The sequence below is a fragment of the Salvelinus alpinus genome, chromosome 6, assembly GCF_045679555.1.
Source record: "Salvelinus alpinus chromosome 6, SLU_Salpinus.1, whole genome shotgun sequence".
NCBI classification, from domain to species: domain Eukaryota; kingdom Metazoa; phylum Chordata; class Actinopteri; order Salmoniformes; family Salmonidae; genus Salvelinus; species Salvelinus alpinus.
This window is the reverse complement of record NC_092091.1, coordinates 97082066-97108943: the sequence shown is the minus strand read 5'-3', so window position 1 is coordinate 97108943 and position 26878 is coordinate 97082066. Positions and strand designations below refer to the sequence as shown.

Genomic DNA, 26878 nt, shown 5'->3' with positions numbered 1-26878 from the left:
CTGAACCCAGTGAGTTAACTCCTTACTGTCCTGCTGAACCCAGTGAGTTAACTCCTCACTGTCCTGCTGAACCCAGTGAGTTAACTCCTTACTGTCCTGCTGAACCCAGTGAGTTAACTCCTCACTGTCCTGCTGAACCCAGTGAGTTAACTCCTTACTGTCCTGCTGAACCCAGTGAGTTAACTCCTTACTGTCCTGCTGAACCCAGTGAGTTAACTCCTTACTGTCCTGCTGAACCCAGTGAGTTAACTCCTCACTGTCCTGCTGAACCCAGTGAGTTAACTCCTTACTGTCCTGCTGAACCCAGTGAGTTAACTCCTTACTGTCCTGCTGAACCCAGTGAGTTAACTCCTCACTGTCCTGCTGAACCCAGTGAGTTAACTCCTTACTGTCCTGCTGAACCCAGTGAGTTAACTCCTTACTGTCCTGCTGAACCCAGTGAGTTAACTCCTTACTGTCCTGCTGAACCCAGTGAGTTAACTCGTTACTGTCCTGCTGAACCCAGTGAGTTAACTCCTTACTGTCCTGCTGAACCCAGTGAGTTAACTCCTTACTGTCCTGCTGAACCCAGTGAGTTAACTCCTTACTGTCCTGCTGAACCCAGTGAGTTAACTCCTTACTGTCCTGCTGAACCCAGTGAGTTAACTCCTTACTGTCCTGCTGAACCCAGTGAGTTAACTCCTTACTGTCCTGCTGAACCCAGTGAGTTAACTCCTTACTGTCCTACTGAACCCAGTGAGTTAACTCCTTACTGTCCTGCTGAACCCAGTGAGTTAACTCCTCACTGTCCTACTGAACCCAGTGAGTTAACTCCTTACTGTCCTACTGAACCCAGTGAGTTATCTCCTCACTGTCCTGCTGAACCCAGTGAGTTAACTCCTTACTGTCCTGCTGAACCCAGTGAGTTAACTCCTTACTGTCCTACTGAACCCAGTGAGTTAACTCCTTACTGTCCTACTGAACCCAGTGAGTTAACTCCTTACTGTCCTACTGAACCCAGTGAGTTAACTCCTTACTGTCCTACTGAACCCAGTGAGTTAACTCCTTACTGTCCTGCTGAACCCAGTGAGTTAACTCCTTACTGTCCTGCTGAACCCAGTGAGTTAACTCCTTACTGTCCTACTGAACCCAGTGAGTTAACTCCTTACTGTCCTGCTGAACCCAGTGAGTTAACTCCTTACTGTCCTACTGAACCCAGTGAGTTAACTCCTTACTGTCCTACTGAACCCAGTGAGTTAACTCCTTACTGTCCTGCTGAACCCAGTGAGTTAACTCCTTACTGTCCTACTGAACCCAGTGAGTTAACTCCTTACTGTCCTACTGAACCCAGTGAGTTAACTCCTTACTGTCCTACTGAACCCAGTGAGTTAACTCCTTACTGTCCTGCTGAACCCAGTGAGTTAACTCCTTACTGTCCTGCTGAACCCAGTGAGTTAACTCCTTACTGTCCTGCTGAACCCAGTGAGTTAACTCCTTACTCTCCTGCTGAACCCAGTGAGTTAACTCCTTACTGTCCTACTGAACCCAGTGAGTTAACTCCTTACTGTCCTACTGAACCCAGTGAGTTAACTCCTTACTGTCCTACTGAACCCAGTGAGTTAACTCCTTACTGTCCTACTGAACCCAGTGAGTTAACTCCTTACTGTCCTGCTGAACCCAGTGAGTTAACTCCTCACTGTCCTACTGAACCCAGTGAGTTAACTCCTTACTGTCCTGCTGAACCCAGTGAGTTAACTCCTTACTGTCCTGCTGAACCCAGTGAGTTAACTCCTTACTGTCCTACTGAACCCAGTGAGTTAACTCCTTACTGTCCTGCTGAACCCAGTGAGTTAACTCCTTACTGTCCTGCTGAACCCAGTGAGTTAACTCCTCACTGTCCTGCTGAACCCAGTGAGTTAACTCCTTACTGTCCTGCTGAACCCAGTGAGTTAACTCCTTACTGTCCTACTGAACCCAGTGAGTTAACTCCTTACTGTCCTGCTGAACCCAGTGAGTTAACTCCTTACTGTCCTGCTGAACCCAGTGAGTTAACTCCTTACTGTCCTGCTGAACCCAGTGAGTTAACTCCTTACTGTCCTGCTGAACCCAGTGAGTTAACTCCTCACTGTCCTGCTGAACCCAGTGAGTTAACTCCTTACTGTCCTGCTGAACCCAGTGAGTTAACTCCTTACTGTCCTGCTGAACCCAGTGAGTTAACTCCTTACTGTCCTGCTGAACCCAGTGAGTTAACTCCTCACTGTCCTGCTGAACCCAGTGAGTTAACTCCTTACTGTCCTGCTGAACCCAGTGAGTTAACTCCTTACTGTCCTGCTGAACCCAGTGAGTTAACTCCTTACTGTCCTGCTGAACCCAGTGAGTTAACTCCTTACTGTCCTGCTGAACCCAGTGAGTTAACTCCTTACTGTCCTGCTGAACCCAGTGAGTTAACTCCTTACTGTCCTGCTGAACCCAGTGAGTTAACTCCTTACTGTCCTGCTGAACCCAGTGAGTTAACTCCTTACTGTCCTGCTGAACCCAGTGAGTTAACTCCTTACTGTCCTACTGAACCCAGTGAGTTAACTCCTTACTGTCCTGCTGAACCCAGTGAGTTAACTCCTTACTGTCCTACTGAACCCAGTGAGTTAACTCCTTACTGTCCTGCTGAACCCAGTGAGTTAACTCCTTACTGTCCTACTGAACCCAGTGAGTTAACTCCTTACTGTCCTACTGAACCCAGTGAGTTAACTCCTTACTGTCCTGCTGAACCCAGTGAGTTAACTCCTTACTGTCCTGCTGAACCCAGTGAGTTAACTCCTTACTGTCCTGCTGAACCCAGTGAGTTAACTCCTTACTGTCCTACTGAACCCAGTGAGTTAACTCCTTACTGTCCTGCTGAACCCAGTGAGTTAACTCCTTACTGTCCTACTGAACCCAGTGAGTTAACTCCTTACTGTCCTACTGAACCCAGTGAGTTAACTCCTTACTGTCCTGCTGAACCTGTCGTGGAAAATCATTTTCAAATACAACGCTTACCAGAACTTTTAAAATCAAATAAGATTTTTAATACAAATTGTATCACAATCTGGAATGTCCGCGGAACACACCCCGCGGCACACACACCGCGGAACACCCACCGCGGAACCCCCCTCCTCAGAACTCCAGCTACTCTATTTATCCACACATAGTATTCAAGCTTCCTACTTGTTCACGCCCAATAACGCCCACATCTGCTCTCAGCTAGACTACAATGGTGGCCGGACCCTCCATCCTAGTGTGTCAGCATAATGTGTCAATGTACTCTTTGTTTTGTTTGCCTTTATTGGAATCAGCAGATTCTGTCTTATAAACCTCTGTTTAGAAGCAGCTGACTATGGATCCCTCTATCTTTAGTGTGTCAGCATAATGTGTCAATGTACTCTTTGTTCAGTTTGCCTTTATTGGAATCAGCAGATTCTGTACTATACGCCTTCTTTTTAGAAGGAGCTGACTATGGGTCCTTTTTATCATTAGTGTGTCAGGTCAGCAGACCATGTGTCTCCCCCTTTCATTAATGTGTCCAATTGTCTTAGGCATATTTCTCTAGTATGTGTCTTATTGGAATTGTCAGACTATATGTCTCTTCTACCATTAGCATCCAGTTGCCTTATGTTACTACTACAATCCCCCCTCTGGGGCTATTTAGCCACATAAATGATACAAATAAGACTTTGGGATAGTAAAAGAAAATACCTATGATAAACAAGAAAATACAAAAAATAAAAACAAAGTGAAGCATATAAACCAACTAGACCAAACATCTCCAATGTGAAATAGGAGTAAAAGATCTAATCAGAAACATAAAAAAAACAAAAACTAACTAGACCAAACATCTCCAATTGTCATAAAAGTAATAGATCAAATTTGGTATAAAAAATATAAGGATAAAATATTACATATTTGATGAAGCATGAGATATATCTAATTCTGTTGCTTTTTCAATGTTCTTATCTTGAGGTAGATCATTAGAGTTTATCAGAAAGTTTCAAATATCAGTAAAAACTCTCCTGACTGATGTCTCAGATTGCTTTGTTGGCACGGTGGTCTGCTTGGTAAGGGCAGTCGATGTCATCTAGTGGTAGCTACTGTGGTCGTCACAGCAGCCGCCACCCTTGTTGTTGTCACAGGTTCTTCCTGTTCAGGTGCAGGGGTAGGTCTTCACCTTCCACTGGTTCAATCTTGTTCATGATGAGCACCTACTCGTCTTTTTCTTTGATTCATGTCAGGTCACATCCTTTCGGGTCCCAAACGACTTCTCCCTTTGTTTGGTGATCTGTCCATCCACTGAGTGCAATCTCCGATAAGGGTTTGATCCTTATGATTGAGATAGACTTCAGTTCTCCTGCTTCTGTTATACATTGAGGTGGAACATAGATTCTAACCTTGTCAGTCTTTTTGGATTGTTCGGCTGATTCCATTCTTCTCTTCCTGCTCCCACCATACATCTTGATTGTGCATTAGTCTGTTGTTTCTATACTAGCATTCACTGTTGCTTCTGTTATGTCAATGTCATTATTCTTTTGTTGTTCTAACATCAATTGTCTGTAAAGGAGGCCATTCAAAAGTTTAAAAGTCAATTGTGAGGAAATCCCCATTTTCTTTGTAGTAGTAACATAAGGCAACTGGATGCTAATGGTAGAAGAGACATATAGTCTGACAATTCCAATAAGACACATACTAGAGAAATATGCCTAAGACAATTGGACACATTAATGAAAGGGGGAGACACATGGTCTGCTGACCTGACACACTAATGATAAAAAGGACCCATAGTCAGCTCCTTCTAAAAAGAAGGCGTATAGTACAGAATCTGCTGATTCCAATAAAGGCAAACTGAACAAAGAGTACATTGACACATTATGCTGACACACTAAAGATAGAGGGATCCATAGTCAGCTGCTTCTAAACAGAGGTTTATAAGACAGAATCTGCTGATTCCAATAAAGGCAAACAAAACAAAGAGTACATTGACACATTATGCTGACACACTAGGATGGAGGGTCCGGCCACCATTGTAGTCTAGCTGAGAGCAGATGTGGGCGTTATTGGGCGTGAACAAGCGGGAAGCTTGAACTAGAGGATAGTGGTGGCGAATGACTTGAGAAGGGAGACTTCATTTGCATAAGGGATGGACATAGTGCTATGTGTGTATAAATATAGGAGCTAAGGCTCTGGGAAAGGGGGGTTCCGCGGGGGGTTCCGCGGTGGGTGTTCCGCGGGGTGTGTTCCGCGGACATTCCAGATTGTGATACAATTTGTATTAAAAATCTTATTTGAGTTCACAAAGTTCTTGTAAGAGTTATATTTGAAGTGATTTTCTACGACATAATTGGCGAGCTGGTCCCAGGAGTGACAGGGACGGGGACGTTCTTGGCTGATGATGGGTTCTTTGGACAATCTAAACAAACAGAGGTGGCCGCCCAACTAGACGGTAAGCAAGTTCTTACAATAGTTGAAATGTTTGTGTAAGATTGCTCCAGAGATACTGTCTCAGCGAGAGGAGCGCCACGTAAGTCTCTCTCTCAAATTTCCTAAAAACGATAAAAACGAAAGAACTTTTGAATTCAAATAAATGTGCATGCATGTGTGAGTTTGGGTTTTGTATGAATGCGCATGTCTAGAGATTGAGTGAACTGGAACTGTGAACTTTGATTGTGTCGGGTGTTTGGCTGGGGGGAGCGGGCATTTGTTCTGGTTGGACTGCTCGAGACAGGTTCATGTGTCTGGTTTGATTGGGGGAGTTGTTCCGTCTGATTCTGCTTGGCCGGGTTCGACCGTATCAGGATCTGTTTTGGGATGTGCGTAAACACACCTCAGTCAACCTGAGCGGGCGACTCGTGTCGGGTGTGTGTGATTCGGACTGCCCCTCTCGTCGGACCATTCATTTTGAGCAGCCTTGTGTGGGCTGATCGGCGCAACTGTTTGTACTCTCTAGTTGAGCGGCGCAGGGCTACAACAAGTAGTTTATACAGTCAAAGCATAAAACAGTAGGTTGTAGGAAAACGTTAGCCCGATTGTGCGGCGTTCAACTGAAAAAGTAGCTTATACAGTCAAAGCATAAAACAGTAGGTTGTAGGAAAACGTTAGCCCGATTGTGCGGCGTTCAACTGCAAAAGTAGCTTATACAGTCAAAGCATAAAACAGTAGGTTGTAGGAAAACGTTAGCCCGATTGTGCGGCGTTCAACTGCAAAAGTAGCTTATACAGTCAAAGCATAAAACAGTAGGTTGTAGGAAAACGTTAGCCCGATTGTGCGGCGTTCAACTGCAAAAGTAGCTTATACAGTCAAAGCATAAAACAGTAGGTTGTAGGAAAACGTTGGCCCGATTGTGCGGCGTTCAACTGCAAAAGTAACTTATACGGTCAAAACATAAATCAGTAGTTAAATAAATATTCATAGTTTCCGCTTTGAAAAGAGGACTGTATGAGTGAAGTAGTAGGTGCAGGAAAAACGTTGGCCCGATTGTGCGGCGTTCAAATGCAAAAGAAATCCTGCGAATAAAAAACCGCTCTGTCTAGCTACCAGGGTTTGGTAATTCAGTAGGTCACGCCACAATACTACTCTAAGAATAGAAGAAAAGATAAGTATTGGGGGTTGAATAGGATATGAAGACAAGCTGATCCGATTAGACAGTAGTCTCGTCATATTGTAGAAGTCTAGGCTTATGTAGAAGGAAGTGAATTAAGTCAATAAAGAAAGACTGAGTTGTTTTGAGGTAAAAACAAAGGGATTGAATGAACGGATGAAACATAAAAGGATGAATGATAATGTTGTAAGAAATGAGTAGATCTGTGTAAAAATAGAAGATTAGGAAGGAAAGACGAGTTGTGTGTGTATGTAGGCAGAACGTCCAGGAGAGGGAGCGCGCAGCTCTCCTGTGACAGAGTAGAGTTGATGCTGTAGTATTCAGAAATAATGTATGTACTGTATAGAGTAGGCTTCGATAAAAGAAATTAAGTGATGTGACAAATGAATTATTAATTGGAAAGGAGATTGGCTCTAACTCGGAAAAATAGTAAATAAAAGGTGTAGAAATACATGGGAGTATTTAGGAAAAATAAATAAATAAATAGTCGCATGGGACCAAAATGTGAAGCTCGATTTGTAGGCGTTCTGATGTCAACATTCTATCATCAGAAAATACATTGCGATGAGGTTGTGTGTGTGGTTCCTCTAGTCCTCGCAGACGTGCGGGTGATTGGCAGAACTATTGACAAGATCTAAGAACCAATAAGAAAATAGCTCTCTGTTCTGGATATAGGTATATCGGGTAGTGTAATGTGACATTAGAACTTAGTGCGGTAGTAGGAAATGCCGCTATACAAGAGTTTATTTCCTTGTCAAAATAACAAACAACTAATTGGTTTGAGGTTAGTGAGAATGGAATTTTTTACTTGTCGGTGTATAGTCTCTGAGCGAACAATGAGTGTTTCATAGAGATTACAGTTTATATGTGGTCAAGAAGAAGTATTGGATCACGTTTGACATCTAGTAAAATAACGATGGAATTTTAATTGTTAGACATTCTATACCACAATTCTCTGGAACTGTTAAAGACGCTTTAGAATAAAATCTATGGATAAGTAAAATTATTGGTTTGCTGACTAAAAGGTAACGTTGTGAATATTAACAATATGTACACTTTCTTTTCCAGAAAGAATAAGGGAAAAAAAGGGTTTTTTAATCTTCTCTGGTCAACAATGTCATTGGAGACTGCATTACTGTGGAAAGCAGTTAATTAAAGTCAGCCGCTTTAAAAATAAAAATATCTGGATAAGGCTAAAACATGGAGTTCTGGATGAGTGAGTCCAGTCCCTTTGCGATTATTGGCTTATGATTTACTACTAAGTGCACCATGTACTGGGAATGAATATACATTAGTAGGTTTATTGGAAGGGTTTTTTCCAATTCAGTTTCAAATTGGGTATGCAAAAGGATGAACATGTTTTTGAAAAATGTATTTAAGTTGCTCCTAAAGAAAGGGGGAGTAGAAACATATTAATGGTCTCAAAATGCCCTGAATCCTAGGAATTTCTTGTAAAAGACTGATCACCTTTTGCTAGAAATTGTTGGAACAGGTGGGATATACTTATAAAATGTTTAAGACACCAGACTCTATTCAAACTGTATAATTACTTTGAAAATCTATTATGTCCCTGGGAAAATTATGAAGAGTTGTACCCTTAAATTGAATAAGTTATTCGAATAGGTTTATTTTAATTTTTATTTTCGATATAACATGGGTTCATAGGTAAAACTATCAGTTCTTTGGGGTTATGGTCTTTGGGGGAATACACAAATGTGTTTTGTTCATTATGCATATAAAAAGTGTTGAAAGTTTTTCTAAAGGGTTTATTGGAGTGTGGGATTATGTAAGGGTTTTGTTGATAACTACATCATCTGTAATTCATCTGGGAGATCACCAGTAGAATAAGGGAGTTGTCATGAAAGGTGACGTCAGAATGCTTTAGGGCATGGGAGAGAATATCACCACTAGTGGGTGTGGAGCTCATACCCGCCCTAATCGACTGAATAGTGAGGGACAACTGTGTCTGATGACCTGTGAACTGTATCAAATAATAGACATGTTGAAATGATATGGGCCAGGGTGTATTATGAATTAAAGGAATTGGGGTATTGAACTTTTATTACCAGGCCACTCATGTAAGAAAAACTGAGACAAAAGGGCTATTGGGAAAATAGATAACACTGGTAATAAAAGTGTTTAGTTTAAATACTGGTAATAAAAGTGTTTAGTATAAATGTTAATTATTAAAGGGATGATGTGTATTGAATAGATGAGGTCATATTTGAGTTAAAGTAAACACTAAGGATTGTTATCATGAATATTGGGTTGGAAAATGTATAAAATAAAAAGTATAACTGTTTAGTTATTTGGATATAGAACTGTTTAACGTTAATAGGCTTAGGGAAGCTCTGGAAACTAATCCTGAGACAAGGAGGTTGACAGAACTTACAGAATTTTAGATTAAAGGTTTTTTGTTTCTTTCGTTTTATAATGTCATTGGAATTGGGATGATAAAATGTAATGTTCAATTGAATAAATAGGTAGTCTGTTGTGCGAAGATACCCATGAATGAAGAAGAAAGAGACCAACAATAACATTGGCATAGAATGACACGGATGGACGTTTTCCATTACATTACAAATAGTGGTAATATTGCAAATGTGCAAGTATTATTATTATTATTATTATTTATTTTTTTTATTATTTTTTATTTTTTTTTCGCTTTTTCTCGTTTGGTCAATTTATTTTTGTTTTGAGGAACATAAGGTTGTGTATATGTTCCTGAGGAGGGACTGATATAAATGATATATAAATTGACTTAAGGATGTTTTAAGTATGTATCAAACAATGGCAGTTATGGGTTAGGGGACTTATAAATGAAGGTAATGGTAGTAAAGGGGTGTTATTTCTAGAAATATGTATAAAAATAGAGATAATTCACAGAAAAGGAAAGATAGCTGGCTGTGTAAAATATAGGGACAATTCTAAAAGTAAATAGAACAATTCACATATCTAAAGATATGGTAAAAAGAATAAGTGGTGGCATTTTGAACATTAGAGCAAAAGTTTAAGAAACTTATGACATAGTTTTGTTAGGATTGGATATTAATCCAACTGGAAAACGCTTGAATGATTACATGTTATTTTACAGCAGTTGCCGTAGGGACCATCATTTAACTATCATTATGAATATTTCTGTGGCAGGAGGCCAGGTATTGAGGCAGAATGTTTACATAGGGCTGTTATTAAAAATTAAGATTTAGTGATCTTGCTAATGTTGTCAGGAAATAACCCATGTGTTAGTGTGTATGTCCTCAGGAAAAAACAGCCAGAAATGGAAGGGCTTGGGCTGCATTCTGGAGACTGAGTGTACATCAAGATACACCAGGCTGGTGGTATACTTCTTACAACACTGCAGTGGTAAAGTTCTTTATGTCTCTCTTTGGTGGGTGCATAAGTCTCACGAGAAGTAAGGTCCAGCTGAATAATGGGTGAGCTTGAAAACACCATGACAGAGGATGTGGAATCAGAGAGAGAAAGAGAGAGAGATTAGATTCCACTATAGACATACTGGGTTGAGTTTGGAGGCTACTTGTTTTATTTTTAATACATCATGTGAAAGAGAATGGATGATAGGATATTATACTCTAAACAAACATGTTAAAGGGATTGATATGAAAGCATATACAGTGTTGAATTAATTCAAGAAGAGAGAATGTTAATTGTAGGTTATGCACATGATTATCAGTTGAAATGGAGTAGATGGGAAACTAAGTAAAAATGACATGATTTGGGAACACCTCTCAGAACCTGTGGCCGAAAGGGGAAGACTGGGTGGAAGCATGAGGAAGCTTTTTAGGGCTTTTATTTTTGTGGAGTCCAGCAGAAAAGTATCCTGGAGGCATAGAGTCAGGTAAAGAGAGAGTGGGAATTGTCATGGTCTCAGATTTCAGTTTGCATGAATATATTTATGCATAACACATAACATTGTCAATGCTGTTATGTTTTGTCTGTTGTTTTCCAAGTCTTATGTTTAGGAAACCAGAAGGAGAGGGGTTCGCCAGCTTCAGCTGGAATGTCTGTTTGTTGTGTGATGAGTGATGGAAGTAAGAGGATGTATGGTGCAATCTTAGAACAGAGGCCATAAGTCTCTAAGTATGAATGCTTCACAGAAAGAAGGCAGAAACCTGAGCCAGGATGAGAGGTTCTACGTCTGATGATCCAAGGGGACCAGAAGGACTTCTCCCAGTGATACCAGGAGATCTAGTCCACGTTCGAGTGTTCCGGAGGAAGTGGGATCAACCGAGGAGAGAAGGACCCTAGGAGGTGGCCAAAGCAACAAGAACGGCCGTCAAAGTGAAAGGAAGCAAGACGTGGTATCATCTAAACCACTGCACACGAGTCCCAACAGAGAGAATGATACAACCACATAGAGATGAGGACACAGAGGATGCTGATTCACCAGGAGGGAGCCCGGAGGGAGCAGGAGCAGCGGAAACGATTGAGACGCCAGGGAGGAGCCAAGAAAACAGCAAATGAAGTGAAAGCCAAAATACGACAAGTGCACCGACTAATGCACCCAGAAGAGGAGGAGAGGCCTCACAAGGCACAGAATGAGAACATCTTTTCCATAAAAATTGGAACCTTCCAGATGGAAGCTAAGTCCGGCCTGAGGAGGGAGCCTCAGGTGAAGAAAGAGGAGGAAAAGTCCTGCAAGCTGAAGAAAATGGGGATTTCCCCACAATTGACTTTTAAACTTTTGAATGGTCTCCTTTACAGACAATTGATGTTAGAACAACAAAAGAATAATGACATTGACATAACAGAAGCAACAGTGAATGCTAGTATAGAAACAACAGACTAATGCACAATCAAGATGTATGGTGGGAGCAGGAAGAGAAGAATGGAATCAGCCGAACAATCCAAAAAGACTGACAAGGTTAGAATCTATGTTCCACCTCAATGTATAACAGAAGCAGGAGAACTGTAGTCTATCTCAATCATAAGGATCAAACCCTTATCGGAGATTGCACTCAGTGGATGGACAGATCACCAAACAAAGGGAGAAGTCGTTTGGGACCCGAAAGGATGTGACCTGACATGAATCAAAGTAAAAGACGAGTAGGTGCTCATCATGAACAAGATTGAACCAGTGGAAGGTGAAGACCTACCCCTGCACCTGAACAGGAAGAACCTGTGACAACAACAAGGGTGGCGGCTGCTGTGACGACCACAGTAGCTACCACTAGATGACATCGACTGCCCTTACCAAGCAGACCACCGTGCCAACAAAGCAATCTGAGACATCAGTCAGGAGAGTTTTTACTGATATTTGAAACTTTCTGATAAACTCTAATGATCTACCTCAAGATAAGAACATTGAAAAAGCAACAGAATTAGATATATCTTGTCAGTCTTTTTGGATTGTTCGGTGATTCATTCTTCTCTTCCTGCTCCCACCATACATCTTGATTGTGCATTAGTCTGTTGTTTCTATATAGCATCACTGTTCTTCTGTTATGCAATGTCATTATTCTTTTGTTGTTCTAACATCAATTGTCTGTAAAGGAGGCCATTCAAAAGTTTAAAAGTCAATTGTGGGGTAATCCCCATTTTCTTCAGCTTGCGGGACTTTTCCTCCTCTTTCTTCACCTGAAGCTCCCTCCTCAGGCCGGACTTAGCTTCCATCTGGTAGGGTTTCAATTTTAGGAAAGAAACGTTCTTATTCTGTTCCTTGTGAGGCCTCTCCTCCTCTTCTGGGTGCATTAGTCGGTGCACGTGTCATATTTTGGCTTTCACTTGATTTACTGTTTTCTTGGCTCCTCCCTGGCATCTCAATCGTTTCCGCTGCTCCTGCTCCCTCCAGGCTCCCTCCTGGTGAATCAGCATCCTCAGTGTCTTCATCTCTATGTGGTTGTATCCTTCTCTCTGTTGGGACTCAGCTGCAGTGGTTCAGATGGTATCACGTCTGGCTTCTTTTCACTTGGACGGCCGTTCTTGTTGCTTTGGCCACCTCATAGGGTCCATCTCTCCTCGGTTGATCCCACTTCCTCCGGATCCCTCCAACGTGGACTAGATCTCCTGGTACCACTGAGAGAGGTCCTTCTGGTCCCCTTGGATCATCAGACGCAGAACCTCTCATCCTGGTTCAGGTTTCTGCCTACTTTCTGTGAAGCATTCATACTTAGAGACTTATGGCCTCTGTTCTAAAATTGCACCATACATCCTCTTACTTCCATCACTCATCACACAACAAACAGACATTCCAGCTGAAGCTGGCGAACCCCTCTCCTTCTGGTTTCCTAAACATAAGACTTGGAAAACAACAGACAAAACATAACAGCATTGACAATGTTATGTGTTATGCATAAATATATTCATGCAAACTGAAATCTGAGACCATGACAATTCCCACTCTCTCTTTACCTGACTCTATGCCTCCAGGATACTTTTCTGCTGGACTCCACAAAAATAAAAGCCCTAAAAAGCTTCCTCATGCTTCCACCCAGTCTTCCCCTTTCGGCCACAGGTTCTGAGAGGTGTTCCCAAATCATGTCAATTTTTACTTAGTTTCCCATCTGCTCCATTTTAACTGATAATCATGTGCATAACCTACAATTAACATTATCTCTTCTTGAATTAATTCAACACTGTTTATGCTTTCATATCAATCCCTTTAACATGTTTGTTTAGAGTATAATATCCTATAATCTATTCTTTATCACATTATGTATTAAAAAATGAAACAAGTAACCTCCAAACTCAACCCAGTATGTCTAAAGTAGCCCCCAAACTCAACCCAGTATGTCTATAGTGGAATCTAATCTCTCTCTCTCTCTCTCTCTGATTCCACATCCTCTGTCATGGTGTTTTCAAGCTCATCCATTATTCAACTGGACCTTACTTCTCGTGAGACTTATGCACCCACCAAAGAGAGACATAAAGAACTTTACCACTGCAGTGTTGTAAGAAGTATACCACCAGCCTGGTGTATCTTGATGTACACTCAGTCTCCAGAATGCAGCCCAAGCCCTTCCATTTCTGGCTGTTTTTTCCTGAGGACATACACACTAACACATGGGTTATTTCCTGACAACATTAGCAAGATCACTAAATCTTAAGTTTTAATAATAGCCCTATGTAACCATTCTGCCTCAAATACCTGGCCTCCTACCACAGAAATATTCATAATGATAATCAAATGATGGTCCCTACAGCAACTGCTGTAAAATACATTCTTAAAACATTCTCAAATCTTTTCTAATCAATTTAAAATAGATATCAGTCCCCCCTTAGGAACATATTCACAACCTCATGTTCCTCAAAACACAAATAAATTGACCAAACGAGAAAAAGAGAAAAAGAAATTACAATAATTGCACAGTTGCAATATTACCACTATTTGTAATGTAATTAAACCTGGGAAAAACGTCCATCCTTTTCAATCTATGCCAATGTTATTGTTGGTCTCTTTCTTCTACATTCTTGGGTATCATCGCACAACAGACTACCTTTATAGTCAATCAAACAATACAATTTATCATTACAATTCCAATGACATTAGAAAACAAAAGAAACAAAAAACCGATAATCAAATATTCTGGAAGTTTTGTCAACCTCCTTGTCCCAGGATTAGATTCCAGAGCGGCCCTAGGCCTATTAAATTCAAACAGTGCTATATCTAAATAACTAAACAATTATGTTTATTGTTTATACATTTACCAACCCAATATTCAGGATAACAATCCTTAGTGTTTACTTTAACTCAAATTTGACCTGATCAATTCAATACACATCATCCCTTTAATAATTAACATTGAAACTAAACACTTTTATTACCAGTATTTAAACTAAACACTTTTATTACCAGTGTTATCTATTTTCCCAATAGCCCTTTTGTCTCAGTTTTTCTTACATGAGTGGCCTGGTAATAAAAGTTCAATACCCCAATTCCTTTAATTCATAATACACCCTGGCCCATATCATTTCAACATGTCTATTATTTGATACAGTTCACAGGTCATCAGACACAGTTGTCCCTCACTATTCAGTCGATTAGGGTGGGTTTGAGCTCCACACCCACTTGTAGTGATATTCTCTCCCATGCCTTAAAGCATTCTGACGTCACCGTCTATGATAACTCCCTTATTCTACCGGTGATTTCTCAGACGAATTACAGATGAGGTATTTATCAACAAAACCCTTTGGAGTAACTTTCATCACTTTCTATATGCAGAATGAACAAAACACATTTGTGTATTTATCCAAAGACCATAACCCCAAGGAACTGATAGTTTTACCCATGAACCCATGTTATATCAAAATAAAAATTAAAATAAACCTATTCGAATAACTTATTCAATTTAAGGGTACAACTCTTCATAATTTTCCCAAGGACATAATAGATTTTCAAAGTAATCATACAGTTTGAATAGAGCCTGGTGTCTTTTAAACATTTTATAAGTAAATCCCACCTGTTTCAACAATTTCTAGTAAAAGGTGATCAGTCTTTCACAGGAAATTCTTAGGATTCAGGGCATTTTGACACCATTAAAATGTTTCCACTCCCCTTTCTTTAGAAACAATTCAAATACATTTTTCAGAAAACATTTCCCTACCTTTTGCATACCCAATTTGAAACTGAATTGGAAAAAACCCTTCCAATAAATCTACTAATGTATATTCATTCCCAGTACATGGTGCACTTACTAGTAAACCATAAGCCAATAACACAAAGGAACTGGACTCACTTATCCAGAACTCCATTTTTTAGCCTTATCCAGATATTTTTATTTTTAAAGCGGCTGACTTTAACTAACTGCTTTCCACAGTAATGCAGTCTCCAATGACATTGTTGACCAGAGAAGATTAAAAAACCCTTTTTTTCCCTTATTCTTTCTGGAAAAGAAAGTGTACATATTGTTAATATTCACAACATTACCTTTTAGTCAGCAAACCAATAATTTTACTTATCCATAGATTTTATTCTAAAGCGTCTTTAACAGTTCCAGAGAATTGTGGTATAGAATGTCTAACAATTAAAATTCCATCGTTATTTTACTAGATGTCAAACGTGATCCAATACTTCTTCTTGACCACATATAAACTGTAATCTCTATGAAACACTCATTGTTCGCTCAGAGACTATACACCGACAAGTAAAAAATTCCATTCTCACTAACCTCAAACCAATTAGTTGTTTGTTATTTTGACAAGGAAATAAACTCTTGTATAGCGGCATTTCCTACTACCGCACTAAGTTCTAATGTCACATTACACTACCCGATATACCTATATCCAGAACAGAGAGCTATTTTCTTATTGGTTCTTAGATCTTGTCAATAGTTCTGCCAATCACCCGCACGTCTGCGAGGACTAGAGGAACCACACACACAACCTCATCGCAATGTATTTTCTGATGATAGAATGTTACCGGGTAATGGCGTCCCCCATTATCCAGTTTTTTCATATTCAATCCGAAGTCGGTAGAACTAATGTGCGCGTCTTTTAGTGAATCCATGGCTTTTTTTTTAAAAAATCCCTCAATGCTATGGTGAAACAATCCTTTTGTTTTCATGCCACTATTTATTTATTTATTTTGTCTCTACTTTCTTACCTCTTCTCCATATTCTTATTGTTTGATCCTATGGTCAATGTACTAGTGAGTCAAGCCACCCCTGTTCTCCTTTTTATCCTGGCCACTCGATTTTGCACCGCTGTCTACCCTGCAGGCTAGTTTTCAGACCGTAGCTTCTGTAGACACAGAGTGTCTGACGGCCTGTTTTTACCTCCTTCTTTGTTTCACCGTACGCGAATTCTTAATGTGTCCTAGATTCCACTATTTATCTTAACCAACTTAGATTTGTTTTAACGTTATAGTACAATTTCAGTTCATTGGCGCTCCTACTTTCTGTTTTGTTTCACACTTTTCTATCCGTATTTATACTATTCGGTTAACGCCTATTTAAGTATTTTTATTTATTCTTTGTTTTGACACCTTTTTTAGTAATTCTACTATGGTCGCTTATGACTTTATCACATCAGTGTTTTTATCCTTGATTACAACTTATTTTACTTCGATGTTTCTTAACTTCTTTCCCTCTGCCTAATAGCAGTTAACGACACCCTTCATCAATTCTACTCTGTCACAGGAGAACTGCGCACACCCTCTTCAGGACGCTCTGCCTACACGCACACAACCTGTCCTATCTTTTTTCCTAATCTTCTATTTTTACACAGATCTACTCATTTCTTACAACATTATCATTCATCCTTTTATGTTTCATCCGTTCATTCAATCCCTTTGTTTTTACCTCAAAACAACTCAGTCTTTCTTTTTTGACTTAATTCACTTCCATCTACATAAGTCTAGACTTCTACAATATGACGAGACTACTGTCTAATCGGATCAGCTTGTCTTCATATCCTATTCAACCCCCAATACTTATCTTTTCTTCTATTCTTAGAGTAGTATTGTGGCGTGACCTACTGAATTACCAAACCCTGGTAGCTAGACAGAGCGGTTTTTTATTCGCAGGATTTCTTTTGCATTTGAACGCCGCACAATCGGGCCAACGTTTTTCCTGCACCTACTACTTCACTCATACAGTCCTCTTTTCAAAGCGGAAACTATGAATATTTATTTAACTACTGATTTATGTTTTGACCGTATAAGTTACTTTTGCAGTTGAACGCCGCACAATCGGGCCAACGTTTTCCTACAACCTACTGTTTTATGCTTTGACTGTATAAGCTACTTTTGCAGTTGAACGCCGCACAATCGGGCTAACGTTTTCCTACAACCTACTGTTTTATGCTTTGACTGTATAAGCTACTTTTGCAGTTGAACGCCGCACAATCGGGCTAACGTTTTCCTACAACCTACTGTTTTATGCTTTGACTGTATAAGCTACTTTTGCAGTTGAACGCCGCACAATCGGGCTAACGTTTTCCTACAACCTACTGTTTTATGCTTTGACTGTATAAACTACTTGTTGTAGCCCTGCGCCTGAGCCCAGCCGCTCAACTAGAGAGTACAAACAGTTGCGCCGATCAGCCCACACAAGGCTGCTCAAAATGAATGGTCCGACGAGAGGGGCAGTCCGAATCACACACACCCGACACGAGTCGCCCGCTCAGGTTGACTGAGGTGTGTTTACGCACATCCCAAAACAGATCCTGATACGGTCGAACCCGGCCAAGCAGAATCAGACGGAACAACTCCCCCAATCAAACCAGACACATGAACCTGTCTCGAGCAGTCCAACCAGAACAAATGCCCGCTCCCCTCAGCCAAACACCCGACACAATCAAAGTTCACAGTTCCAGTTCACTCAATCTCTAGACATGCGCATTCATACAAAACCCAAACTCACACATGCATGCACATTTATTTGAATTCAAAAGTTCTTTCGTTTTTATCGTTTTTAGGAAATTTGAGAGAGAGACTTACGTGGCGCTCCTCTCGCTGAGACAGTATCTCTGGAGCAATCTTACACAAACATTTCAACTATTGTAAGAACTTGCTTACCGTCTAGTTGGGCGGCCACCTCTGTTTGTTTAGATTGTCCAAAGAACCCATCATCAGCCAAGAACGTCCCCGTCCCTGTCACTCCTGGCTAGCTCGCCAATTATGTCGTGGAAAATCATTTTCAAATACAACGCTTACCAGAACTTTTAAAATCAAATAAGATTTTTAATACAAATTGTATCACAATCTGGAATGTCCGCGGAACACACCCCGCGGCACACACACCGCGGAACACCCACCGCGGAACCCCCCTCCTCAGAACTCCAGCTACTCTATTTATCCACACATAGTATTCAAGCTTCCTACTTGTTCACGCCCAATAACGCCCACATCTGCTCTCAGCTAGACTACAATGGTGGCCGGACCCTCCATCCTAGTGTGTCAGCATAATGTGTCAATGTACTCTTTGTTTTGTTTGCCTTTATTGGAATCAGCAGATTCTGTCTTATAAACCTCTGTTTAGAAGCAGCTGACTATGGATCCCTCTATCTTTAGTGTGTCAGCATAATGTGTCAATGTACTCTTTGTTCAGTTTGCCTTTATTGGAATCAGCAGATTCTGTACTATACGCCTTCTTTTTAGAAGGAGCTGACTATGGGTCCTTTTTATCATTAGTGTGTCAGGTCAGCAGACCATGTGTCTCCCCCTTTCATTAATGTGTCCAATTGTCTTAGGCATATTTCTCTAGTATGTGTCTTATTGGAATTGTCAGACTATATGTCTCTTCTACCATTAGCATCCAGTTGCCTTATGTTACTACTACAAACCCAGTGAGTTAACTCCTTACTGTCCTACTGAACCCAGTGAGTTAACTCCTTACTGTCCTACTGAACCCAGTGAGTTAACTCCTTACTGTCCTGCTGAACCCAGTGAGTTAACTCCTTACTGTCCTGCTGAACCCAGTGAGTTAACTCCTTACTGTCCTGCTGAACCCAGTGAGTTAACTCCTTACTGTCCTGCTGAACCCAGTGAGTTAACTCCTTACTGTCCTGCTGAACCCAGTGAGTTAACTCCTTACTGTCCTGCTGAACCCAGTGAGTTAACTCCTTACTGTCCTGCTGAACCCAGTGAGTTAACTCCTTACTGTCCTGCTGAACCCAGTGAGTTAACTCCTTACTGTCCTGCTGAACCCAGTGAGTTAACTCCTTACTGTCCTGCTGAACCCAGTGAGTTAACTCCTTACTGTCCTGCTGAACCCAGTGAGTTAACTCCTTACTGTCCTGCTGAACCCAGTGAGTTAACTCCTTACTGTCCTGCTGAACCCAGTGAGTTAACTCCTTACTGTCCTGCTGAACCCAGTGAGTTAACACACACACAGCAAATTGCAGTCTCTCACAGTGAAGCCATGTTAATTTCTCCACTTTAAATGAGTGAGTGAGTGAGTGAGTGAGTGAGTGAGTGAGTGAGTGAGTGAGTGAGTGAGTGAGGGAGAGATGTTTTGGAGCTACCAGTCATCTTGATTTAGTATTTGAAGAATCTCAAATATAAAATAGCATTTCGCTTCCCCCGCAATAACATTAATAACCAATACAATTTGATTTAGTGACGATGTTAACAGAGACATGACATGACTTAATCCCACTGAACATGACGAGTGTGTGTGTGTGTGTCTGTGTGTGTGTGTGTGTGTGTGTGTGTGTGTGTGTGTGTGTGTGTGTGTGTGTGTGTGTGTGTGTGTGTGTGTGTGTGTGTGTGTGTGTGTGTGTGTGTGTGTGTGTGTGTGTGTGTGTGTGTGTGTGTGTGTGTGTGTGTGTGTGTGTGTGTGTGTGTGTGTGTGTGTGTGTGTGTGTGTGTGTGTGTGTGTGTGTGTGTTTGTTCGAGCGAAATGCTTCATAACGACAACTAGGTCAGGATGAAATTAGAGAGAAAGAAATTAACAGAATGTTTGAAAAAAAAGAGAGGAGAGGGAGAGTGAGGGAGGGAGGGAGGGAGGGAGGGAGGGAGGGAGGGAGGGAGGGAGGGAGGGAGGGAGGGACAGATAGAGATAGAGAGGTGTGGCTCAGCGCAGAGATAGTTTATTTAGGTCAACTACCCCTTTAATATCAGATACAGTATGTTACTGTGGTCAACTATCCCTTTAATATCAGATACAGGATGTTACTGTGGTCAACTATCCCTTTAATATCAGATACAGTATGTTACTGTGTGATTTAGGTCAACTACCCCTTTAATATCAGATACAGTATGTTACTGTGGTCAACTATCCCTTTAATATCAGATACAGTATGTTACTGTGGTCAACTATCCCTTTAATATCAGATACAGTATGTTACTGTGGTCAACTATCCCTTTAATATCAGATACAGTATGTTACTGTGGTCAACTATCCCTTTAATATCAGATACATTATGTTACTGTGGTCAACTATCCCTTTAATATCAGATACATTATGTTACCGTGTGATTTAGGTCAACTATCCCTTTAATATCAGATACAGTATGTTACTGTGGTCAACTATCCCTTTAATATCAGATACAGGATGTTACTGTGGTCAACTATCACTTTAATATCAGATACAGTATGTTACTGTGTGATTTAGGTCAACTACCCCTTTAATATCAGATACAGTATGTTACTGTGGTCAACTATCCCTTTAATATCAGATACAGTATGTTACTGTGGTCAACTATCCCTTTAATATCAGATACAGTATGTTACTGTGGTCAACTATCCCTTTAATATCAGATACAGTATGTTACTGTGGTCAACTATCCCTTTAATATCAGATACATTATGTTACTGTGGTCAACTATCCCTTTAATATCAGATACATTATGTTACCGTGTGATTTAGGTCAACTATCCCTTTAATATCAGATACAGTATGTTACTGTGGTCAACTATCCCTTTAATATCAGATACAGTATGTTACTGTGGTCAACTACCCCTTTAATATCAGATACAGTATGTTACCGTGTGATTTAGGTCAACTATCCCTTTAATATCAGATACAGTATGTTACTGTGGTCAACTATCCCTTTAATATCAGATACAGGATGTTACTGTGTGATTTAGGTCAACTATCCCTTTAATATCAGATACAGTATGTTACTGTGGTCAACTATCCCTTTAATATCAGATACATTATGTTACTGTGGTCAACTATCCCTTTAATATCAGACACAGTATGTTACTGTGTGATTTAGGTCAACTATCCCTTTATAGTGTTGGAGTTATCGTGGCAGATGCTCTTTTGGCACAAACATACCAACACACACTCACACACACCAACACACACTCACACACACCAACACACCAACACACACACCAACACTCACTCACACACACCAACACACTCACACACACCAACACACCTAAACACACACTACCCCATCAGTATTCTGGTGTGGTCTGCGTTTTCGTGATCGTGGTCTCTGATCCATCAAACTGTCTGTTCGTATTTACGGCAGAGAGGCCTCTGTCACACACACAAACACATAAACACACACACACACACACACACACACACACACACACACACACACACACACACACACACACACACACACACACACACACACACACACACACACACACACACACACACACACACACACACACTCCTCTCTGTTTAACTGCTGCCATCTGGGGGCTGTTAGGAGATCTGCATGCAGTCTGTAGTTACAGTCTGTAGTTACAGTCTGTAGTTGCAGTCTGTAGTTACAGTCTGTAGTTACAGTCTGTAGTTACAGTCTGTATTTACAGTCTGTAGTTACAGTCTGTATTTACAGTCTGTAGTTACAGTCTCTAGTTACAGTCCGTAGTTACAGTCTGTAGGTACAGTCTGTAGTTACAGTCTGTAGTTGCAGTCTGTAGTTACAGTCTGTAGTTACGGTCTGTAGTTACGGTCTGTAGTTACAGTCTGTAGTTACAGTCGGTAGTTACAGTCTGTAGTTACAGTCTGTAGTTACGGTCTGTAGTTACGGTCTGTAGTTGTAGTCTGTAGTTACGGTCTGTATTTGCAGTCTGTAGTTACCGTCTGTATTTACAGTCTGTAGTTACAGTCTGTAGTTACAGTCCGTAGTTACAGTCCGTAGTTACGGTCCGTAGTTACGGTCCGTAGTTACGGTCTGTAGTTGCGGTCTGTAGTTACGGTCTGTAGTTACGGTCTGTAGTTACGGTCTTTAGTTACAGTCCGTAGTTACAGTCCGTAGTTACAGTCCGTAGTTACAGTCCGTAGTTGCAGTCTGTAGTCACAGTCTGTAGTTGCAGTCTGTAGTTGCAGTCTGTAGTTACAGTCCGTAGTTACAGTCCGTAGTTGCAGTCTGTAGTTAGAGTCTGTAGTTACAGTCTGTAGTTGCAGTCTGTAGTTAAAGTCTGTGGTTACAGTCTGTAGTTGCAGTCTGTAGTTACAGTCTGTAGTTACAGTCTGTAGTTACAGTCTGTAGTTGCAGTCTGTGGTTACAGTCTGTAGTTACAGTATGTAGTTACAGTATGTAGTTGCAGTCTGTGGTTACAGTCTGCGGTTGCAGTCTGTAGTTACAGTCTGTGGTTGAAGTCTGTGGTTGAAGTCTGTAGTTGCAGTCTGTAGTTACAGTCTGTAGTTGCAGTCTGTAGTTACAGTCTGTAGTTGCAGTCTGTAGTTACAGTATGTAGTTGCAGTCTGTAGTTACAGTCTGTAGTTGCAGTCTGTAGTTGCAGTCTGTAGTTACAATCTGTAGTTAAAGTCTGTGGTTACAGTCTGTAGTTGCAGTCTGTAGTTGCAGTCTGTAGTTACAGTATGTAGTTACAGTCTGTAGTTGCAGTCTGTAGTTACAGTCTGTAGTTACAGTCTGTAGTTGCAGTCTGTAGTTGCAGTCTGTGGTTACAGTCTGTAGTTACAGTCTGTAGTTACGGTCTGTAGTTACGGTCTGTAGTTGTAGTCTGTAGTTACGGTCTGTATTTGCAGTCTGTAGTTACCGTCTGTATTTACAGTCTGTAGTTACAGTCTGTAGTTACAGTCCGTAGTTACAGTCCGTAGTTACGGTCCGTAGTTACGGTCTGTAGTTGCGGTCTGTAGTTACGGTCTGTAGTTACGGTCTGTAGTTACGGTCTGTAGTTACGGTCTTTAGTTACAGTCCGTAGTTACAGTCCGTAGTTACAGTCCGTAGTTACAGTCCGTAGTTGCAGTCTGTAGTCACAGTCTGTAGTTGCAGTCTGTAGTTACAGTCCGTAGTTACAGTCCGTAGTTGCAGTCTGTAGTTAGAGTCTGTAGTTACAGTCTGTAGTTGCAGTCTGTAGTTAAAGTCTGTGGTTACAGTCTGTAGTTGCAGTCTGTAGTTACAGTCTGTAGTTACAGTCTGTAGTTACAGTCTGTAGTTGCAGTCTGTGGTTACAGTCTGTAGTTACAGTATGTAGTTACAGTATGTAGTTGCAGTCTGTGGTTACAGTCTGCGGTTGCAGTCTGTAGTTACAGTCTGTGGTTGAAGTCTGTGGTTGAAGTCTGTAGTTGCAGTCTGTAGTTACAGTCTGTAGTTGCAGTCTGTAGTTACAGTCTGTAGTTGCAGTCTGTAGTTACAGTATGTAGTTGCAGTCTGTAGTTACAGTCTGTAGTTGCAGTCTGTAGTTGCAGTCTGTAGTTACAATCTGTAGTTAAAGTCTGTGGTTACAGTCTGTAGTTGCAGTCTGTAGTTGCAGTCTGTAGTTACAGTATGTAGTTACAGTCTGTAGTTGCAGTCTGTAGTTACAGTCTGTAGTTGCAGTCTGTAGTTACAGTCTGTAGTTGCAGTCTGTGGTTACAGTCTGTAGTTGCAGTCTGTAGTTGCAGTCTGTAGTTACAGTATGTAGTTACAGTCTGTAGTTGCAGTCTGTAGTTACAGTCTGTAGTTGCAGTCTGTAGGTACAGTCTGTAGTTGCAGTCTGTAGTTACAGTCTGTAGTTGCAGTCTGTAGTTACAGTCTGTAGTTGCAGTCTGTAGTTACAGTCTGTAGTTACAGTCCGTAGTTACATTCTGTAGTTACAGTCTGTGGTTGAAGTCTGTGGTTGAAGTCTGTAGTTGCAGTCTGTAGTTACAGTCTGTAGTTGCAGTCTGTGGTTACAGTCTGTAGTTACAGTCTGTGGTTGAAGTCTTTGGTTGAAGTCTGTAGTTGCAGTCTGTAGTTGCAGTCTGTAGTTACAGTCTGTAGTTGCATTCTGTAGTTACAGTCTGTAGTTGCAGTATGTAGTTGCAGTCCGTAGTTACAGTCCGTAGTTACAGTCCGTAGTTACATTCTGTAGTTACAGTCTGTAGTTGCAGTCTGTAGTTGCAGTCTGTAGTTGCAGTCTGTAGTTGCAGTCTGTAGTTGCAGTCTGTAGTTGCAGTCTGTAGTTACAGTCTGTAGTTGCAGTCTGTAGTTGCAGTCTGTAGTTGCAGTCTGTAGTTACAGTCTGTAGTTACAGTCTGTAGTTGCAGTCTGGGTTTGTGTCCCAATCATCACGGGGTGGACTAGGACTTCTTCTACATTCAGATGATGAGGAATTAGTTATTGAATTGAACAGTGGAGTCAACTTCCTTCTTGAATTAAACAGTGGAGTCAACTTCCTTCTTGGATTCAACAGTGGAGTCAACTTCCTTTTTGAATTAAACAGTGGAGTCAACTTCCTTCTTGAATTCAACAGTGGAGTCAACTTCCTTCTTGAATTCAACAGTGGAGTCAACTTCCTTCTTGAATTCAACAGTGGAGTCAACTTCCTTCTTGAAATCAACAGGGGAGTCAACTTCCTTCTTGAATTTAACAATAGAGTCAACTTCCTTCTTGAAATCAACAGGGGAGTCAACTTCCTTCTTGAATTTAACAATAGAGTCAACTTCCTTCTTGAATTCACCAGTGGAGTCAACTTCCTTCTTGAATTCAACAGTGGAGTCAACTTCCTTCTTGATTTCAACAGTGGAGTCAACTTCCTTCTTGAATTGAACAGTGGAGTCAACTTCCTTCTTGATTTCAACAGTGGAGTCAACTTCCTTCTTGAATTGAACAGTGGAGTCAACTTCCTTCTTGAATTTAACAATAGAGTCAACTTCCTTCTTGAATTCACCAGTGGAGTCAACTTCCTTCTTGAATTCAACAGTGGAGTCAACTTCCTTCTTGAATTCAACAGTGGAGTCAACTTCCTTCTTGAATTCAACAGTGGAGTCAACTTCCTTCTTGAATTCAACAGTGGAGTCAACTTCCTTCTTGAATTCACCAGTGGAGTCAACTTCCTTCCTGAATTCCACAGTGGAGTCAACTTCCTTCTTGAATTCCACAGTGGAGTCAACTTCCTTCTTGAATTGAACAGTGGAGTCAACTTCCTTCTTGAATTGAACAGTGGAGTCAACTTCCTTCTTGAATTGAACAGTGGAGTCAACTTCCTTCTTGAATTGAACAGTGGAGTCAACTTCCTTCTTGAATTCACCAGTGGAGTCAACTTCCTTCTTGAATTCCACAGTGGAGTCAACTTCCTTATTCGATTCCACAGTGGAGTCAACTTCCTTCTTGAATTCCACAGTGGAGTCAACTTCCATCTTGAATTCCAGAGAGGAGTCAACTTCCTTCTTGAATTCAACAGTGGAGTCAACTTCCTTCTTGAACTCAACAGTGGAGTGAACTTCCTCTTGAATTCAACAATGGAGTCAACTTCCTTCTTGAATTCCACAATGGAGTCATCTTCCTTCTTGAATTCCACAGTGGAGTCAACTTCCTTCTTGAATTCACCAGTGGAGTCAACTTCCTTCTTGAATTCAACAGTGGAGTCAACTTCCTTCTTGAATTCACCAGTGGAGTCAACTTCCTTCTTGAATTCAACAGTGGAGTCAACTTCCTTCTTGAATTCAACAGTGGAGTCAACTTCCTTCTTGAATTCACCAGTGGATTCAACTTCCTTCTTGAATTCACCAGTGGAGTCAACTTCCTTCTTGATTTCAACAGTGGAGTCAACTTCCTTCTTGAATTGAACAGTGGAGTCAACTTCCTTCTTGAATTTAACAATAGAGTCAACTTCCTTCTTGAATTCACCAGTGGAGTCAACTTCCTTCTTGAATTCAACAGTGGAGTCAACTTCCTTCTTGAATTCAACAGTGGAGTCAACTTCCTTCTTGAATTCAACAGTGGAGTCAACTTCCTTCTTGAATTCAACAGTGGAGTCAACTTCCTTCTTGAATTCAACAGTGGAGTCAACTTCCTTCCTGAATTCCACAGTGGAGTCAACTTCCTTCTTGAATTCCACAGTGGAGTCAACTTCCTTCTTGAATTGAACAGTGGAGTCAACTTCCTTCTTGAATTGAACAGTGGAGTCAACTTCCTTCTTGAATTGAACAGTGGAGTCAACTTCCTTCTTGAATTGAACAGTGGAGTCAACTTCCTTCTTGAATTCAACAGTGGAGTCAACTTCCTTCTTGAATTCACCAGTGGAGTCAACTTCCTTCTTGAATTCCACAGTGGAGTCAACTTCCTTATTCGATTCCACAGTGGAGTCAACTTCCTTCTTGAATTCCACAGTGGAGTCAACTTCCATCTTGAATTCCAGAGAGTAGTCAACTTCCTTCTTGAATTCAACAGTGGAGTCAACTTCCTTCTTGAACTCAACAGTGGAGTCAACTTCCTCTTGAATTCAACAATGGAGTCAACTTCCTTCTTGAATTCCACAATGGAGTCATCTTCCTTCTTGAATTCCACAGTGGAGTCAACTTCCTTCTTGAATTCACCAGTGGAGTCAACTTCCTTCTTGAATTCACCAGTGGAGTCAACTTCCTTCTTGAATTCACCAGTGGAGTCAACTTCCTTCTTGAATTCAACAGTGGAGTCAACTTCCTTCTTGAATTCAACAGTGGAGTCAACTTCCTTCTTGAATTCACCAGTGGATTCAACT

General features: G+C 40.9%; 1 protein-coding gene across 1 annotated transcript in view; it reads left to right on the top strand.

Annotated features, from left to right (window-relative positions):
• ndst3 (N-deacetylase/N-sulfotransferase (heparan glucosaminyl) 3) overlaps positions 1–26878 on the top strand; it is a 154574-nt gene that overhangs the window by 60143 nt on the left and 67553 nt on the right. The gene's annotated exons all lie outside the window — the stretch shown is intronic.